This window comes from Meles meles, chromosome 15, assembly GCF_922984935.1.
Source record: "Meles meles chromosome 15, mMelMel3.1 paternal haplotype, whole genome shotgun sequence".
Lineage (NCBI taxonomy): Eukaryota > Metazoa > Chordata > Mammalia > Carnivora > Mustelidae > Meles > Meles meles.
The window spans coordinates 61,351,888-61,369,392 of record NC_060080.1 but is presented as its reverse complement, the minus strand read 5'-3'; the positions used below and the strand labels follow the sequence as shown (position 1 = coordinate 61,369,392).

The following is a 17,505-nucleotide window of genomic DNA, read 5'->3' as shown; positions in this document are numbered from 1 at the left end:
GCCGGCCTCCTCCCGCCCGGCCGCCGCCCGACCCTCGGCCCCGAAGACACAGTCGACTTACCCAGAGATTGAACCAACTGCTTCTTCTTTCCTTGTCGGGGGATTAGGGCGAGGGAAGGTGGGGAGGGGGGAGAGGGGAGGAAATCAAGGTGGGTTTCACAGTTTTCCCACCTTAAAAAAAAGGAAATTAAAAAAACGAAGATAAGGGCAAAAAAAGCTCAACAATATTTACTATTTCAGGGATACCCCCCACGACACACACCCACCCGCCCCCCTAAAAAAGGAAAGGGAATTAATCCGTGGAATAAATGCTCCCGCCTGGCTGGGGAGTGAGGGAAGGGGGAGGGGAAAGGGGTCAAGTCCCAAAGATTCAGCCCCAGGGGGACCCTCCAGCCACAGGCGGCAGCAGAAGCGGCAGGAGTAGGGGGTATAGAGTCCACAAGGTCGGGGGACGCTCTGCTGCCAGTTGCAGTCCGACTCCCCCCTACCAAAATACGGCTCCCTCTCTCACGCGGCTCCGGCGCTGGGCCCCCCCACCCAGGCTCGCCTAAACTTTCCCCCCTTCTCCTGCTCCTCAGCGACTGGTGGTTCCCCCCTCCCCCTCTGGGTGGTTGCACGGACTGCAGCAGCAAAGACTGGAACAGGCACCGCCGCCGGGGCTGTAGCTACTGTTGCTCTTGCTGATGCTGTAGCTCCCGCTGCTCCTGCCGCGGCCGCTGCAGCCGCTTCTCCCCCTCCTCCTAGTGCCTCAAACTCGGAACCGGTTGAAACCGGTTCAGACTGGGAGATTCCATCTCGGTTGAGTTTTCAGCCCATGGCGCCGCGGAGCGTTTGGAACCTGGGCCTCCGCCCCCAGCCCGCCTGCCCATTGGCCGGTCCCAGCCACAGCCGCGCCACCAACCTATGTCTTATTGGCCAGATAGCCCGTCAATCCCACCTCAAGTCTCCACACGAGCCCGCCGCTTCGGCCCCCGCCTCTTTCCAGCAGCGATTTGCCTGCAGAGTGGGGGAGGGGAAGTGGGGCGGGTCGAAAAGGAGCATGGAGGGGGGTGGAGGAGGAGGAGGAGGTGGGGCGAAGAGCTGAGCCCAGCTGAGAAGAGAGTGAAGACAAGCCGCGTGGAGGATTGGTACGAATGACCTGTCAATCAAGTAAGGCCTGCCCTCGACTTCCCGTCCCCCTCCCGCTGCTCCCCCTCCCAAAGCTTAGCCCGCAGGCCCGGCCTTTCCGGCCCGCTCATTGGCTGGGCGCCTTTGGTGACGGAGAGGGTGGGGCGCAGCTTGTGAGCTGGTGGCGGCGCGAGTTTGAGCGGGGCGCGCGGTAGCGTTCGCTCGGCTTTCTCCGGCTCCGCGCCGGCCCGCCCCCGCCTGCTCCCGCCAACTTGCGGGGTGTGAGCCCGCCGTGTTCAGGACCCGCCCCCTCAGAAGGGAGCCCCGCTTTGAGAAGGGAGGGCACACCCAGTTGTTTTTATTAATCGGGGAGGGGTGGAAAAAAGGAGTGAAAAGAACGCACCGGAGGCCAGTTCTAGGCCTCGTACCTCTCTGATCCATTTTAAAGGCCTGGCTTTGGGAACTGGAAGTTGAGGGTGAGAAAAACCGTGAAAGAGGTTAGGATGAGATGTGGGGCATGCACTCTTGGCGCCTCGTGATCTCAGAGTCATGGAAATGGTGCCTGAATGGATCTTGAGAAAGGCTCTTTAACTTGGTGTCTCCGGGGCTGGGATTTGGCTGCCAACAACCAACCCTTACTAGGAGATGAAGACACTGTAATCCATGTAATTGGTGTAACTTGGGTTTTTTTGCTCGATTAGGGTGCATGCCAACAGCCACCCATCAGATGCCCTTGATCTGCCCCTACCTTTGACTTCTTTTCAGCATAGCTGCCCTTCACATTCTTCATCATCCCAAATAGTATTTTCTATGAAAGTCACATGCACGTGGCGTTTCACATGGTTGCCCCGTTTGTTTGTCCCCAAGTGCGCTCCAAATCAGCTTTACTGATTTTTCTATGCTTAAACAGCAAGTAGCCCACCAAAATTTTCTAGGTCCATTGTGCCACCAAGAGGTTAATTAATGATCTATTAAATTGCAATTTCAACAGCAGATCTTTTCTCTGGGAATGAACAATGGCTAACACCAAAACTACGTAAGAATAACTCCCTCACAGGGCACTTGGGTGGCTCTCAGTTGGTTAAGCTTTTTGCTCCCGTCATGATAGTAGGGTTGTGAGATCCCTCTCCCTGCAAACCCTCCCCTTGTTCTCTCTCGCTCTCTCTCTAACAAAGAAATAAATCTTTAAAAAAATAATAATTCCCTCACCTTCCAATAAAGAAAAACTCTATAACTCAACTCCTGGATTTACCAAAATAGTATTTTTAGATGACTTTCAGGTGTAAGATTTTTATTCATTAACTAACTGAATAATACCAAGCCATATTTAATATATAACATACCTGGTATACACTGGTCATTTGGAATACTTACATTCTGTTACCAGAAAAACTGGAGCTATCCTGTTTTTATTTTTTTAAAGATTTTATTTCTTTATTTGACAGATCACAAGCAAGAGAGAGTGAGGGGGAAGCATGCTCCCCCTTGAGCAGAGAGCCCAATGAGGCTCACTCCCAGAACCCTGGAATCATGACCTGAGCCCAAGGCAGAGAGAAGCTTTAACCCACTGAGCCACCCAGGCACCCCATGGAGCTGTCCTGTTTTTAAAAAAAGACTTTTTCCCTCTATATTCTCAGCTTTTGGCCACCATTCATTCATTCTTTCTTTCTTTCTTTCTTTCTTTTTTTTTTTGATGGCAAACTAATAGTAAAAACTGACTAGGAGTAAGACCTGTCTTTGTTCAAGAGTGTGCCCTTGGGTAAGTCACTTCTCCTCTTTGGACCTCAGTTTCCTTCTCACCCATCTCACCTGTTTAATGAGGCTGACATCATTAATGCCTGTTTCTTCCATGAAGGATCAAACGGGTATGAAGGAGCAGTATAACCCATAAAGTACTGTGTGGATTGTAAAGTTCAAATAGTCTCCGTTTGTTGTCACTTTGCCTCTATTCATCCGATCTTTAGATCATATCCTAGGAGGTCATCTCTGTCTGAGTATTTGGAATCACATGTAAATATTTAGCCCATCATTTTTGCCCAGAATTTGCCAAAATGGAGTGTTCAAAATCAGCTTGTTATTAACAAGTATAAAAAGAAATGATGGGAGCAGATGTTTGATCACTGTGTTTTCAAAATAAAATTCAGAACACAGGTCTGATGTGTCTGATATTTTTTCATTACCTTCATTTACTGGAATCAAACAGATTTCAAACCTTGGAATGGGATATGGATAAGGAAATATAAGTAAACTATATTGAGTGCCTGCCAGCTGTCTAGCAGGCTGAGACTTTTTTGTACAATATTTCACTGAACTCTCATAGTAACCTGTCAGGTAGTTATTATTTTGCAAGCTCATCTTGATTCCTCCTCTTCAAAATACATACATAAATATATAGGTACACATCACCTCACAGTAGTTGAGTCGACATTAGAACCTATGTGTTCTTTCTACTCACATTGTCTTACAAAACAATAACGTTCATCGGAATAAAGAGAAACAGAAACTCATAAATTCCTTTTTAGCACTTACTACTTATTTCTATTTTTAAAAAAAGTTTTTAAGATTTTAATAATGTCTGCACCCAACATGGAGCTCAAACTCACAACCCCAAGATCTGACTCCCATGCTCCACCGAATGAGACAGCCAGGCACCACTATTTTTTTTTTTTTTCAATTATTTTTAAATTTAGAAAGTAATACATGATCATGGCTAGCAATTCAAACAATATAGAATGAAGTACCTACAGTAAAAAGTAAATTTCCTCTCTGCATATCCCCACAGTTATTTTTCCTGCCCAGAAATAATCATTGTTAAGTGTGTGGTATGCATGCTTTGAGGTCTTTTCTATGCATTTACAAATGTATTTGCTTTGTGTTTTGTTCAATATGTATGACATCATACCATACATAGTTCAGTGATTTGCTTTTTACTTAAAAGATTAGTATATATAAATCCACCTTTTCCTTATTAACAGTCCTATAGCCTTCCACATCTTCTTAGTACCATAAATGATTCAGCCATTCCCCTACTGAGGACAGAGGCTATTTCTGGTTTTCCCTCTTAGAAATAATGCTGCAGTGAATATCCCTGTACATTAATCTTTGGGCACAAATGTGAATATATTGATTTCTAGGTTAACATCCTAAAAGTGAAACAATGGTGTGAAAGACATTATATTTGTTATTGTGATAGGTACTACCAAGGTAACCCCAAAAAAGTTGTATCAGTTTACATACCCATCACAATATGTGAATACTATATGTTTATTCCCTATCAAAGCCATAAATATTTGCTACTACAATCACACCAGGGTCAAATAAGCATTTTACTTTAATCTTTGGGCACTGAGGACAATCTCTTCTGACGGTGAGCTCTTCAAGGAATGCATAAAAAATAAGATTAAATGTCCATATAAGGGGCGCCTGGGTGGCTCAGTGGTTAAAGCCTCTGCCTTCAGCTCAGGTCATGATCTCAGGGTCCTGAGATCGAGCCCCGCATCGGGCTCTCTGCTTGGCAGGGAGCCTGCTTCCCCCCTCTCTCTCTGCCTGCTTCTCTGCCTACTTGTGATCTTTGTCTGTCAAATAAATAAAATCTTAAAAAAAAAAAAATAAATGTCCATATAATATAACCAAAAAAAAGGTAAAGTAAGAACATGCAGTAAATCTATTATCTTAATGATGGAATTCGTCATTTCACTTTTTTTGAGAAACTCGATACGACTTTGCTCTCAGAGATACACGAGTGACCTTCCAACATGTACTTCTTCCTATCGGTCATACAAAATGGGCATTGGACTGAACATGAGTTTGACTCACTGGGTGTATTCATGTATTGAACACAAATTCACAATTCCATGGGCTCTTTCTTCCAGTGAATCTCTATGGGATGGTTGTAACTTTGTAAGGCCTGAAAAGAAACACTGGGAGAAATATTTATTTGTGAACATCTTATAAAGCAATTGTTTTTCTATTTGCTCTTAAAAATACTTCATAAAAAAGTACATCACATCACAACCACAGATTTAAAAAACATCACCAATAAAATGTGGACAACAGGGGCGCGTGGGTGGCTCAGTGGGTTAAGCCGCTGCCTTCGGCTCAGGTCATGATCTCAGGGTCCTGGGATCAAGTCCCGCATCGGGCTCTCTGCTCGGCAGCGAGCCTGCTTCCCTCTCTCTCTCTCTGCCTGCCTCTCTGTCTGCTTGAGATCTCTCTCTGTCAAATAAATAAATAAAATCTTTAAAAAATAAAAAATAATAAAAAATAAAATAAAATGTGGACAACAATATGATTGTGTATGATGCTCAGACATGGAGGTGAGAAAGAAGAGATACCCTTTTCATGAAAAAATTAACCTGGAAAGGCATAGTCCTATTCCTATCAACCTCAATTTACAGTGTCAAAAATGTTTATGGAAAATTATAAATATTCTGTTTGTGGAGCTAAATTCCCTTATTGTGTAAGACTTCAGCAAATAATCTATATGCAGTCTATGAAATCTCAAATCAATCAGGAGCAGAATCAGCAACTGTCTGCAAGTAAGTTGCTGTCTTTTTGAGAACATAGCAAAAAAGCATCTGACAAGGCTGCCAAGCCTCAGAGTTATAGTTTGACAGTCAGAAATTGATACAGTTCTGTGAGGTGACATTCAACAATAGGTCCCAGACTCTTACTCATGGAGAAATGAGAAATAAAATTATCATTTAACTAGGATCATTCTCAAGCAGGACAGGGGAAACCACAGAGTTGTATTTCTAAGTAAAAAATAAAAACATGTAAGTAAAACAGATCATTAGAGAAGGTAGAATTAGTACCTGTAGCCTGGATGGAAAGGCTATTTCCTTCACTCATAAATGTATTGTTATCTATTAGGCAACGATAATCAGAAAAGTGAGTTTAAAAAAAGAAATGAAGAGGTGACCCTAACCCATTTATTCAACAAATATTATATTGAGTATTTACTGGTCACCGTTCTAAATGCTGAGGATTTGAGAGGAAACAAATCCTACAAAAATCCCTACATTCATTGAATTTTAAGTCTAATGGAGGACACTGGACGTAAATAACAGAAGTCGGAGAAACAGTGTGTTGTATGGCGACAAGTGCTAAGGTTAGAAATGAATCAAGGAATTGAAATAAGTTGGGGGTGGAGCAGTTTTCGACAGAGTGACTAGGGAAGGTGTCACTTAAAAGGTAACATTCAAAAAAAGACATGAAGGAGATGAAAGAAGGCCTTGCAAGTATTTAGGAGAAGAGCCTTCCAGGCAGATGGAGAAATAAAGGCCCCGAGGCAACAGCATATTGGTGTGTTATTTATAGTGGTGAACTAGTGTCAGCCCTGGGAACCAATTGTTAAGTTTTCAGGAATTTTGCAAGCTGGTTGTCAAACCTAGCCATTATAAACAATTAAATTATGTATAAATGTATTATTAAATAAATAAATCATATTAAAAACCAAGGTAATAAATACTCACGAGTCATCACTTCCTAACTATGTTATTGTACTTTACCATTCTCTATGCTCTTTAGATTACTTACATCAATGGTGTCTGCATGATGGAAACACTATATAACGATGTGCCACTGTGCCTCTCTCCAACTTTTGTGACATCATATTCGTAGCCTGACATTGGCCATGGCAGGAATACTTATAGTTTGGAAGTCAGCTAAAATTCAGGACTTTTTCTCCTCAGAGCTTGTTGTTAAATCTTTACCATCAAGGAGGTCAGAGTTGTGATCAGTGCTGACTGAGCAAGAAGGAGATGAAGTCATAGCATGAAAGGGGCCAGGTAAGGGGGCAGGTAAATTGTAGGGCCTTACTGTAGGCCATTGTAAATGCGTTGGCTTGTTTTCTCAGTGACACTGGGAACCATACAAGTGATTGAACAGAGACATGATGACTTGACCTGATTTCAAATCTTACCAGAATCGCTCTAGATGCTGTGATGAGAATAGCCTGGGAGCAAGGGTAGAACTTGGTGCTGGAGAGGATGTGGAGAAAGGGGAACCCTCTTACACTGTTGGTAGGAATGCAAGTTGGTGCAGCCACTTTGGAGAACAGTGTGGAGATTCCTTAAGAAATTAAAAATAGAGCTACCCTATGACCCTGCAATTGCACTACTAGGTACTTACCCCAAAAATACAGATGTAGTGAAAAGAAGAGCCATCTGTACCCCAATGTTTATAACAGCAATGGCCACAGTCGCCAAACTGTGGAAAGAGCCAAGATGCCCTTCAACAGATGAATGGATAAAGAAGATATGGTCCATATACACAATGGAATATTACTCAGCCATCAGAAAGGATGAATACCCAACTTTTGTAGCAACATGGACAGGACTGGAGGAGATTATGCTGAGTGAAACCAAGTCAGGCAGAGACAGTCAATTATCATATGGTTTCACTTACTTGTGAAGCATAAGGAATAACACAGAGGACATTGGGAGATGGAGAGGAGAAGTGAGTTGGGGGAAGTCAGGGGGGGAGATGAACCATGAGAAACTGTGGACTCTGAGAAACAAACTGAGGGTCTTGGAGGGGACTGGGGCGGGGGATGGGTGAGCCTGGTGGTGGGTATTAAGGAAGGCACGGATTGCATGGAGCACTGGGTGTGGTGCATAAGCAATGAATGCTGGAACACTGAAAAAATAAAATTTTTACAAAAAAAAAAAAGGGTAGAACTTGGGAGAACACTTAGGAGACCCTGCATTCATCCACAGATTGATTTTGGTTTGGACCAGAATGGTAATCATGGAAGTACTCAAAATTAGAGTCAAAGGACTTCCTATAAGATTGGTTTGGGATGTGTGAGAAAGAGAGGATTCAGGGATGACTCCATGGATCCTGGCCCAAGTGACTGAAGGGTGGAATTATTGTTTTTCTGAGATTGGCTGCAGGAGGAAGAGTTTCGGGGGAATGTGGTAGAATTAGGACCTCAATTTTCCATCACCCATAAATTACTTAAAGGCAGGGGCTTTGTGCCAACTTCTTAGTTATACTTAATAAATATTTGTCGAATTCACAAATTAATCTTTTTTTGGCTTTTGTAATCAAACATAGCCCTGAAAATTAATGTTGATAAGAAGATGTTACCAGGAGGGTACCAGGTGGCTCAGTTCTTAAGCATCTATTTGGCTCAGGTCATGATCCCAGGGTTCCGGGATCCAGCCCCATTGGGCTCCCTGCTCAGTGGGAAACCTGCTTCTCCCTCCTCCACTCCCCCGGTTGTGTTTCCTCTCTCTCTGTGTCTCTCTCTGTCAAATAAATAAATAAAATCTTAAAAAAAAAAAAAGATGTTACCAGATGTGAAAGTCTCTAACTTTGTAACTCTAAAGAAAAAGAGAGAAGCTGCCCATTTTACTTCCTTTAATCCTCACACTTATCACACTTATCCTCTGACTCATTTGTTTCATGAAGTTCAGGATATTATCGCCATTAGCAGAAAACTTGAAAAGCAGACAGGAATAGTAAGACCTCATGTGTACTTGGACACAGAAGTAATTTTGAGAAGGTATTATCAAAATTATGTTTCGAAGCCTTCTTCTCATATAATAAATTGAAAATAGATTCTAACAACAATAGAAAATGTTCTATCACGTGCTCTGACTTTAGAAGAAATGAAAAATCTAGCAAAATTGGTGGATCGATTTCGGTGATTCTCTACAGGGGGCAATTTTGCTCCTGAGGAGACATTTAGCGATCAACCGTTGCCTCACAAAACAACATTGTTAGCCAATGTCAGAATCAAACACAGCATGTTATCAGACTAGATAGATCAGAAGGTGAAGGTAATAATAAACACCAGTATAATAATGACGAATACAAAGACATTGTCAATACTTACAAGTGGTCAGGGATAGGTTGCTGCTAAATATTCTGTACATAGAGAACAGGCCCCCCACAACAAAGAATTATTCAGCCCAAAATATCAATGGTGCAGTGTGGTATGGACTGATGGCAGCTACACTTGTGGTGGGGACAGCATAACGTGTAAAGTTGTGGAATCACTATGTAAGAAACACCCGAAATTAATGTAATATTGTGTGTCAACTATACTTCCAAAAAAAAAAAAAAAAGAACAATCAATAGTGCAGAGGTCGAGGAATCCTGATCTGTTCATAAAATATATGATGTTATCTCGGCTCACTGGAGGGAAAAAAGTGGAATCTCAACTACATCAGTGTTTCTCAAACTTTACTGTATATATGAATTGCCTGGTGAGCCTATTGAAATGAAGATTATGTTTCAATAGATTTGGGGAAAGGCCTGAAATTCTGCATTTCTAACAAACTCCCAGGAAATCCTAATGCTAATGCTGATAGTCCATGGACCACACTGAGTAACAAGGCACTAGATTATGCCACTGTGTTGTCTGTTGGGGTGGCATGGGGACAGGGATTCCTTAAGAATTTGTCTGAGAAGAATAAATGATAAAAAAAGAATTTGTCTGAGAAGATCCCCCCAAATAATGTTTGGAGCATGGTATGTGCAGTTTGTACTGGACTCATTAAAAATACATTATTTTGGGGGTGCCTGGCTGGCTCAGTCGGTGGAACATGCAACTCTTGATCTCGGGGTCGTAAGCTTGATGCCCATGTTGGGTATAGAGATTGCTGTAAAATGTTGAAAAAAAAACCCGATTATTTTTGAGTACTCTGTATTGTGCAATTCTTTCCTTTTTGGAGAAGTTTTAAAACATATCAACTAAGCATCATAAATACATTAGTGGAAGAATCTCAGCACCTCACCCTGTCTTTAGGCGGTACTAGACTTGAACAATTTCAAGCTGACTCAGTGTACTTATTGAGAATGTCAGAATTAAACAGCAGCAAGACAATAAACCCAGACAGATCAGGTGAAGGTAGTTTTAAAACAGCGAGTGTGATAATGGTTAACATTTACTGCGCACTTACTATAGGCCAGGGACTTTTCTAAGCACTTTGATATGTATTCACTTAATTTTCTTGATAACCCAATGAGGTAGGAACAATTACTTTCACCATTTTAAGATGGGGAAATAAACACAGAAAGTTAAGGTATTTGAAAGTAAAGTGAAAAGTATGCCAGGATACCTTGATACAAGATAAATGATGAATAAAGCATGAAGAAGTTTGCTAGAAGGAATAAGCTCATTCTGTTCTTATTCCATTTGAATGTAAATTCCAAAATATTGAAAGAAAGAAAAGAAAGAAAAAGAATATCATCTGTAGGGACTGGAACATAGAGTGTAATGAAGTCTTTTTAAAATAGAGCTTTATTCTAATTTAGCTAAATTAGAAACTTTCAAGTTTTCGTAAAATGTATTTCAGAACCAAGGTTAAAAATCCAGGGGGCGCCTGGGTGGCTCAGTAGGTAAGTGTCTTAGTTAAGTGTCTGCTTTCGACTCAGATCCTGGTCTCAGGGTCCTGGGATCGAGCCCTACATGGGGCTTCCTGCTCAGCAGAGTGCCTGCTTCTCCCTCTCCCACTCCCTCTGCTTGTGTTCCCTCTCTGTGTGTCTGTGTCAAATAAACAGATAAAATCTTTAAAAAAAAATAATAAAATAAAATCCAGAAGAAAAAAGTATAAACCCTAGAAGTTAGTTGTTTGTTTATTTAATATTAATTTAAACATTCAATTATCTTTCCCTTAAGAAATGTTATAAAAACAAAAGATTTATTTCAATAACAGTTACCTTTCTTAGGCATTTTGAAAATTGCCACAATTAATGGAATATTTTCTTTTTTTTTTTTTTTAATTTTATTTATTTGACAGAGAGAGATCACAAGTAGATAGAGAGGCAGGCAGAGAGCGAGAGAGAGAGAGGGAAGCAGGCTCCCTGGTGAGCAGAGAGCCCGATGTGGGACTCGATCCCAGGACCCCGAGATCATGACCCAAGCCGAAGGCAGCGGCTTAACCCACTGAGCCACCCAGGTGCCCCAATGGAATATTTTCTTAAGAATAGTCTGGCATGTTACTAAAATAAATAAGTAAACTTCTTTAAAAAAAAAAAAAAGAGGGTCACCTAGCTGCCTCAGTCTGAGCAACGTGTGACTCTTGATCTTACGGTCAGAAGCATTTCAAACCCTACTTTGGGTGTAGAGATTACGAAAAAAAAAAAGAATAAGCTTTATTTTAAAAAAAAAATTTTTATTTGTTTATTTGACACAGAGAAAGAGAGCACAAGGAGGGGAGCTGCAGGAAGAAGGAGAGGGAGAAGCAGACTCCCCTCGGAGCAAGAAGCCGAACTCACGGTTTGATCCCAGGACCCCGGGATCATGACCTGAGCTGAAGGCAGCCACTTAACCCACTGAGCCACCCAGGTGCCCAAACAAATAAGCTTTAAAAAAAGGAATGCTCTGGCATGACTTGCCCGTACAACTCTTTATTTGTAATATAATGAAGATTTTTCAAATGAATAACATTTAAACTACTTTTCACATGAAAAAAATGAAAAAAATGTTACATAACTATATGGGCTATTATAGTCGTAATTTCAGTAATTATAATCCTCTGTAGATAAGACTGGATGCCATTTACCTAAGAAATGCAGAAAATGATATATATGTGTAAGCATGAGATCATAATATCCTCCTCTACAAATTCCTTTTATCACAGTTATTCAATTGCACAGAACTATAAAAGAAAAATCTTTGTACATGCATACATTAATTCCTCCTCTCCACCTTTCCTCATACTTTCAGGAAACTGGAAAGAAAAAGGTGGGAGTGCTCATGGAATTGAAGAAATCTGATGAAAATTCTCTTCTCACTCAACATCTTCCAACAACAACAAAATATCTCCATGATAACATTTGGAGGTATCAAGGTGGTTTCTTTACAAGGCTCTGAATCTTGGGCACTTACTGCTTTTCTAGTTGGATAAACTTATCTGCTGGAAATCAAATAATAATAATTTATAAGAAAATTGCCTGGTAAATTTACCATTTATCAGTATATACATTTGCCAGATGCTTTATGTATGTAAACAGCCATAAATAAGAATTGAGGCCAGAGGTAACTCAAATTTCTAAATGTTTGAATGTTTGGTAAAATAAAAAGCAAGATTTAAAAAAATCCGGGGCATGTGGGTGGCTGAGTTAATGAGCATCTGCTTTCAGCTCAGGTCATGGTCCTGGGGTCCTGGGATGGAGTCGTGCATCAGGCTCCCTGCTGGGCAGGGAGCCTGCTTCTCCCTCTCCCTCTGCAGCTCCCCGTGCTTGTGCTCTCTCACTCTCTCTCAAATAAATAAATAAAATCTTTAAAAAAAATTTAAAAAGTTCTTATATACAGGGAAATTTGGGTTGTCCATAATGCTATAAACACAGAAAACGTATGACAGTATAAATTCAAACTAAAATGATTTCTTCCTGATTTAACCAAAGAATTATTTCATGATACTTTTCTTTGTCTGTAGAGGTCCAGCCTATTGAACGCATTTTGTAAAAAAGAATTTTAATGTGTTTTCATGTTTTAAATGTTTAAGTTATGCTGAGATTCATGAAAGCTGAAATATTTGAAAATATTTTTAAGGATCTTATTTATTTGACAGAGAGAGACATAGCAAGAGAGGGAACACGAGCAGAGGAGTGGCAGAAGGAGAAGCAGGCTTCTCAGCAGAGCAGGGAGCCTGATGTGGGGCTCGATCCCAGGATCCCAGGATCATGACCTGAGCCGAAGGCAGCCACTTAACGACTGAGCCACCCAGGCACCCCTGAAAATATTTCTTTTTCTTTTTAAAGATTTTATTTATTTATTTGACAGAGAGAGAGAGAGATCACAAGTAGGCAGAGAGGCAGGCAGAGAGAGAGGAGGAAGCAAGCTCCCTGCTGAGCAGAGAGCCTGATGCTGGGCTGGATCCCAGGACCCTGGGTTCATGACCGGAGCTGAAGGCAGAGGCTTTAACCCACTGAGCCACCCAGGCACCCCACCCCTGAAAATATTTCTTAAGTCTTTCCTACATAAGTCAAATTATACCGAAGGACACATTGAAATAGTTTGCCTAGGGGCACCTGGGTGCCTCAGTTAGCTAAGCATCTGATTTTGGCTACGGTCATGATCTCAGGGTCCTGGGCAGGAGCCCTTCCTCGGAGTTCTAGTTGGGGCTCTGCACTCAGCAGAGAGTCTGCTTGAGGATCCACTCTTCTCCTCCCATCTCTTCCCCTGCTCATTCTCTCTCTCTCAAATACATAAATAAATCTTTAAAAAAGAAAATTTTTCACCTCATAATTCAACTATATGTTTTTTGCAGAACATAATTTAGTCACTAACGTACTACATAGCCTTTTCTTCTGAGACTGTGTTTATACCATGACAAGCAGCACTTCTCTCTTTATCCGGTAACAATAAGATTCGCCAATAAGCGTTTTTCAGGGAATTTGCACAGGGGAGCAAATAAAATGGGCAAGGGTGCATGAAACTGAGGCCAAGAGGAGGGACCACTCAGCAACAACTGGACATGGCCATGGCTGGCGGGTGGTTAGGGTATGCAGACATAGACTGGGTGTGTGGTTGGCGGGAACCGTATACTATCCAAGAGACTGAGTTACCAGGCTCACCAGACTCACAAACTGAGGAAACAAGCCCACAGACTCACCAGACTGAGGAAATAAGAAAACAGTGTTGGGTTGGCCTTCAGAGGCGATGGGATGGGAAACGATGATCCTAGAATTAATGCCCAGAAGGCAATTTGTAGTTTTCTAGGCAGAAGCATCATCTTTATGATAAACCAAGAGACTCAACCCAGGGAAACCATGGAGAAGGCAGAAGAGGGTCTTATGAATGACGCGGGCAGAAATAGTTCCAGCTTCTTCCTGCTACACCAGGATATACATCTCCTTAATTTGTGCAAGAGTTTCAGTTTTCTGACTGGAAAGAGAGAGGACCAGGAGACCAAGAAATCCATGCTACATACAGATTAGTCAAAGGTTTTGGAGAGTCCCAAAGCCCTGCACCTATTATAGCATTTTCAACATCAAGGGTGGTCCAAGAGAGCCTCAGTTTTCTGAGGAGTTCCTGCTTTCACTGCTACAGCTAGAAAAGACCGGAGGTAAGTCAATAGAGTTTGTCACTCAGTTGTGTCAGAAGAATTCGTCCAGTCTTGTTTTATAGTGGCATCAGCTCTGATGCTAGAGAGAGATTAAAAAAAACTCAACACCTGGTACTTGAAGTAAGACAAGCAAGGAGCAGCTGGAAGTTCACACAGCTCCTGTCGTTTTATCATCAGAAGTTCATCTCTCCCCAACACCTTATTGAGAAGGTAGGCTGCAGCCTGTTTGGGCTTCTAGCCTCCTATTATTCTGGTTAAGAACTTGGCAAGGCCATCTGGAACCTCTGGCTGAACCCCAAAGGCAGGAGATGCAATTGCCCTTCCAAAGACTGGGATGAAGAAGAAAAGAGCAGGGTTTCCTTTCCCTCTCCACCAGCGAGGACCCAAAGGCAGCCCTATTGCCCCAGGCAGACAGAAGAACGTCTGCCAGGCTCTGCTTCTAGAGATGCAGAACTAGGGACCAGGCGACTGTTATTCCTCCCTTGTAGCTTTTCTCACCAATGGAGAGGGGTGGGGAGAATGGTTTCAGGCATTTAAGCTTTAGCCGTATAAGAGATCTGCCAGCGTTTTTTTGTTTTTTGTTTTTGTTTTGAGAGATAGAGCGCACACATGTGTGGGGGGAGGGGCAGAGGGCGAGGAAGAGAGAATCCCAAGCAGACTCCACCTCCAGTGAAGAACCTCATGCTGGGCTCCATCTCACCATGCAGAGATCACAACCTGAGCGGAAATCAAGAGTCGGTTCCTTAACCAACTGAGTCACCCAGGCGCCCCTGCCAGCATGGTTTTTTTTATGAGGTCAGGGTGACTAAGGGAAGAAATGAGAACCAGTGAGGGAGGACAGAGTAAATGGGGCTTCAAAGACAAACTCTGCCTGTCCTGAAATCCAGAAAGTAGAATCATGTGCAGATCTGAGAAGGCAACTGTTAGAATGTCATAATGAAGTTCTTGGTAGGAGGGCATGAGAGAATTTGCCTTTATTGGCCCCGGTGAACATGAAATCCCCAAGGTCTTGTGTAAAACATTAACTCCATTGGTTGCTGAAGACTTTAGCCAAACAACTTATACTTGTAGAAATAACTGGCATATAGAAAAACATACAAGGTTTACTTGAGGAACAAAAGCACCTTCATTTATGAATTCACATCTATATTCCAAATTCTGCTCCTATAGGAGATACAGAGCTGTGTAGTAACTCTAGTGGAGAGAGACAGGTCTGAGCTGTACCAAAAAAAAAAAAAAGTGAATTTCATAGGCTCAAACAATATTTTTATAAATATTTCTACTTTAAATAGATTAGAGTTGCCAAATGGGACAGCAAAAAATGTCTAGAATCCAGAGATCTAGAGCCTTCTTAGTTTTGCTCCTACCAGGCAGACAGAAGTTTTTTTTTTTTTTTAAGATTTTATATATTTATTTGACAGACAAGGGATCACAAGTAGAGAGAGAGGCAGGCAGAGAGAAGGAGTAGAAAGCAGGCTCCCTGCTGAGCAGAGAGCCCGATGTGGGGCTCAATCCCAGGACCCTGAGATCATGAGCTGAGCCGAAGGCAGAAGCTTAACCCACTGAGCCACACAAGTGCCCCAGGCAGACAGAACTCTTGATCATTAGTGAAGTGATCAAACTGCTAAAAGATCCCTAAGGTCCCTCCAGGCTCAATGACACCCCTTAACTTCTATTTGATCCTTTCTTCTTAAAGATTACAACAGATAAAGACAGGTGCAGTTATGTTTTGTTTTATTATTTATTTATTTATTAAGATTTTATTTATTTGTTTGACAGAGAGAGACACAGCAAGAGAGGGAACACGAGCAGGGGCATAGGGAAAGGAAGAAGCAGGCTTCCTGCTGAGCAGGCAGACTGATGCTGGGCTGAAGGCAGACACTTCATAACTGAGCCACCCCGGTGCCCCCAAATATGAGAAATTTAAACTAGCATGTATAAATGCAATTTGAGCTTCTTGAGTATGCTAGTCAATTGTTCCAGGTTCATAAGGTATCCCTGAAAATTTTCAAGTAACTTTTTTCAATTCAAGACTGTGTTTGGTTATTTAAGCAAGTTGTGACAAACTGCCACTTTTCCTAGTAATGCTTCTGGACTGTTGATTTAAAAAAAAACAAATGTGACTGTGCCCTTCCAATTTTAGAAAATTCTTCTGTGGCTACCCATTACCCCACAAGAAAAGAAACCCCAGCTTCCTAACACAACAGGCAAGGCCTTTGGCAACTGGGCCCTGCTTCCTCCAGTTCTGTTCATTCTCTGATGTCTGTACACTGTACACTCAGGCCACGCTGGTTGCCATTTCCTAGAATAACAGTCTCTTAGCTCTGGGCCTTCACGTGTGCTATTTCCTCAATCCAGACTGTTCTTCACCCCCTTCCTCCCTTCAGAGCCTTCACTGATAGCCTGGACTTGGGTTCATGCATGACTCCCACAGTTCCTGTGCCTATATCCACCCCGGGTCTTGCCTATTGCAGTATAACAGTCTGCTTACACATCCATCTCCTGACTACAATGGGAAATTCCAGGATGGTGCACAGGGCTGAACATGTAGACACCCTTAATAAAAGATGTTCTTAGTGAATAAATGAGTTAATGAGCACGGATATCAACAGATGACATTCCAAGCAGGGAGAACAACATGAGGGAAGAGAAGCATTGTGAATTAGGGTCCCTGGGAGGAATTAAGAATGGCTGGAAACCTATCTGAAGAAGGCTGAATAGTTAAGAATGGGATAAGAGAAGTGAGAACAGATCCAGTGAGTTTGACAATTTGAATTCTTCAAATTGAATTCTTCAATCCTGAAGACAACAGTGAATCATTAGCGGGTTTTAGCAAAGGGAATAATTAGATTAGCATTTTAGGAAAAATACTGTAAAGAATAAATTGGAAGTAAGCAAGGCCAGGGACAAGGAGGTATGTTTGAGTGATTGTTGCAGAAAACCAAGAGCTGGTGATGGCCTGAACTGATGTAGCGCCCTCTAGGGAAGGCAGGAAATGGGAAGATTCAAGAAATGTTAAGGAGATAGAATGGTCAGAACTTGGAGTTGGCTATACATCTTCCCTCCCCAACTGAGTGATAAACTTTTGAAGAGCAGAAATACTCCAGTGTATGTCTCCATATTCCACTAAGTTACCTATGGTGCCTACCCCTATTATGATGTGTCCAATAAATATTTGTTGAATTAATAGATGAATGAATGAATGACACTTTATAGCTATCCAGGTTGAGCTGATAAATCCTTTCTCTCTCTCTCTCTCTCTCTTTTTTTTTTAAGATTTTATTTATTTATTTGACAGAGAGAGAGAGAGATCACAAGTAGGTGGAGAGGCAGGCAGAGAGAGAGGAGGAAGCAGGCTCCCTGCTGAGCAGAG

General features: G+C 42.1%; 1 protein-coding gene across 1 annotated transcript in view; it reads right to left on the bottom strand.

Moving 5' to 3' along the window:
* XPO1 (exportin 1) overlaps positions 1–836 on the bottom strand; it is a 48,419-nt gene extending 47,583 nt beyond the window's left edge. Inside the window, exon 1 of the mRNA XM_045979296.1 lies at positions 62–836. The gene's annotated coding sequence lies outside the window, so the exon portion shown is untranslated. The remainder of the gene's footprint in view (positions 1–61) is intronic.
* Between the last annotated feature and the right edge of the window lie 16,669 nt (positions 837–17,505).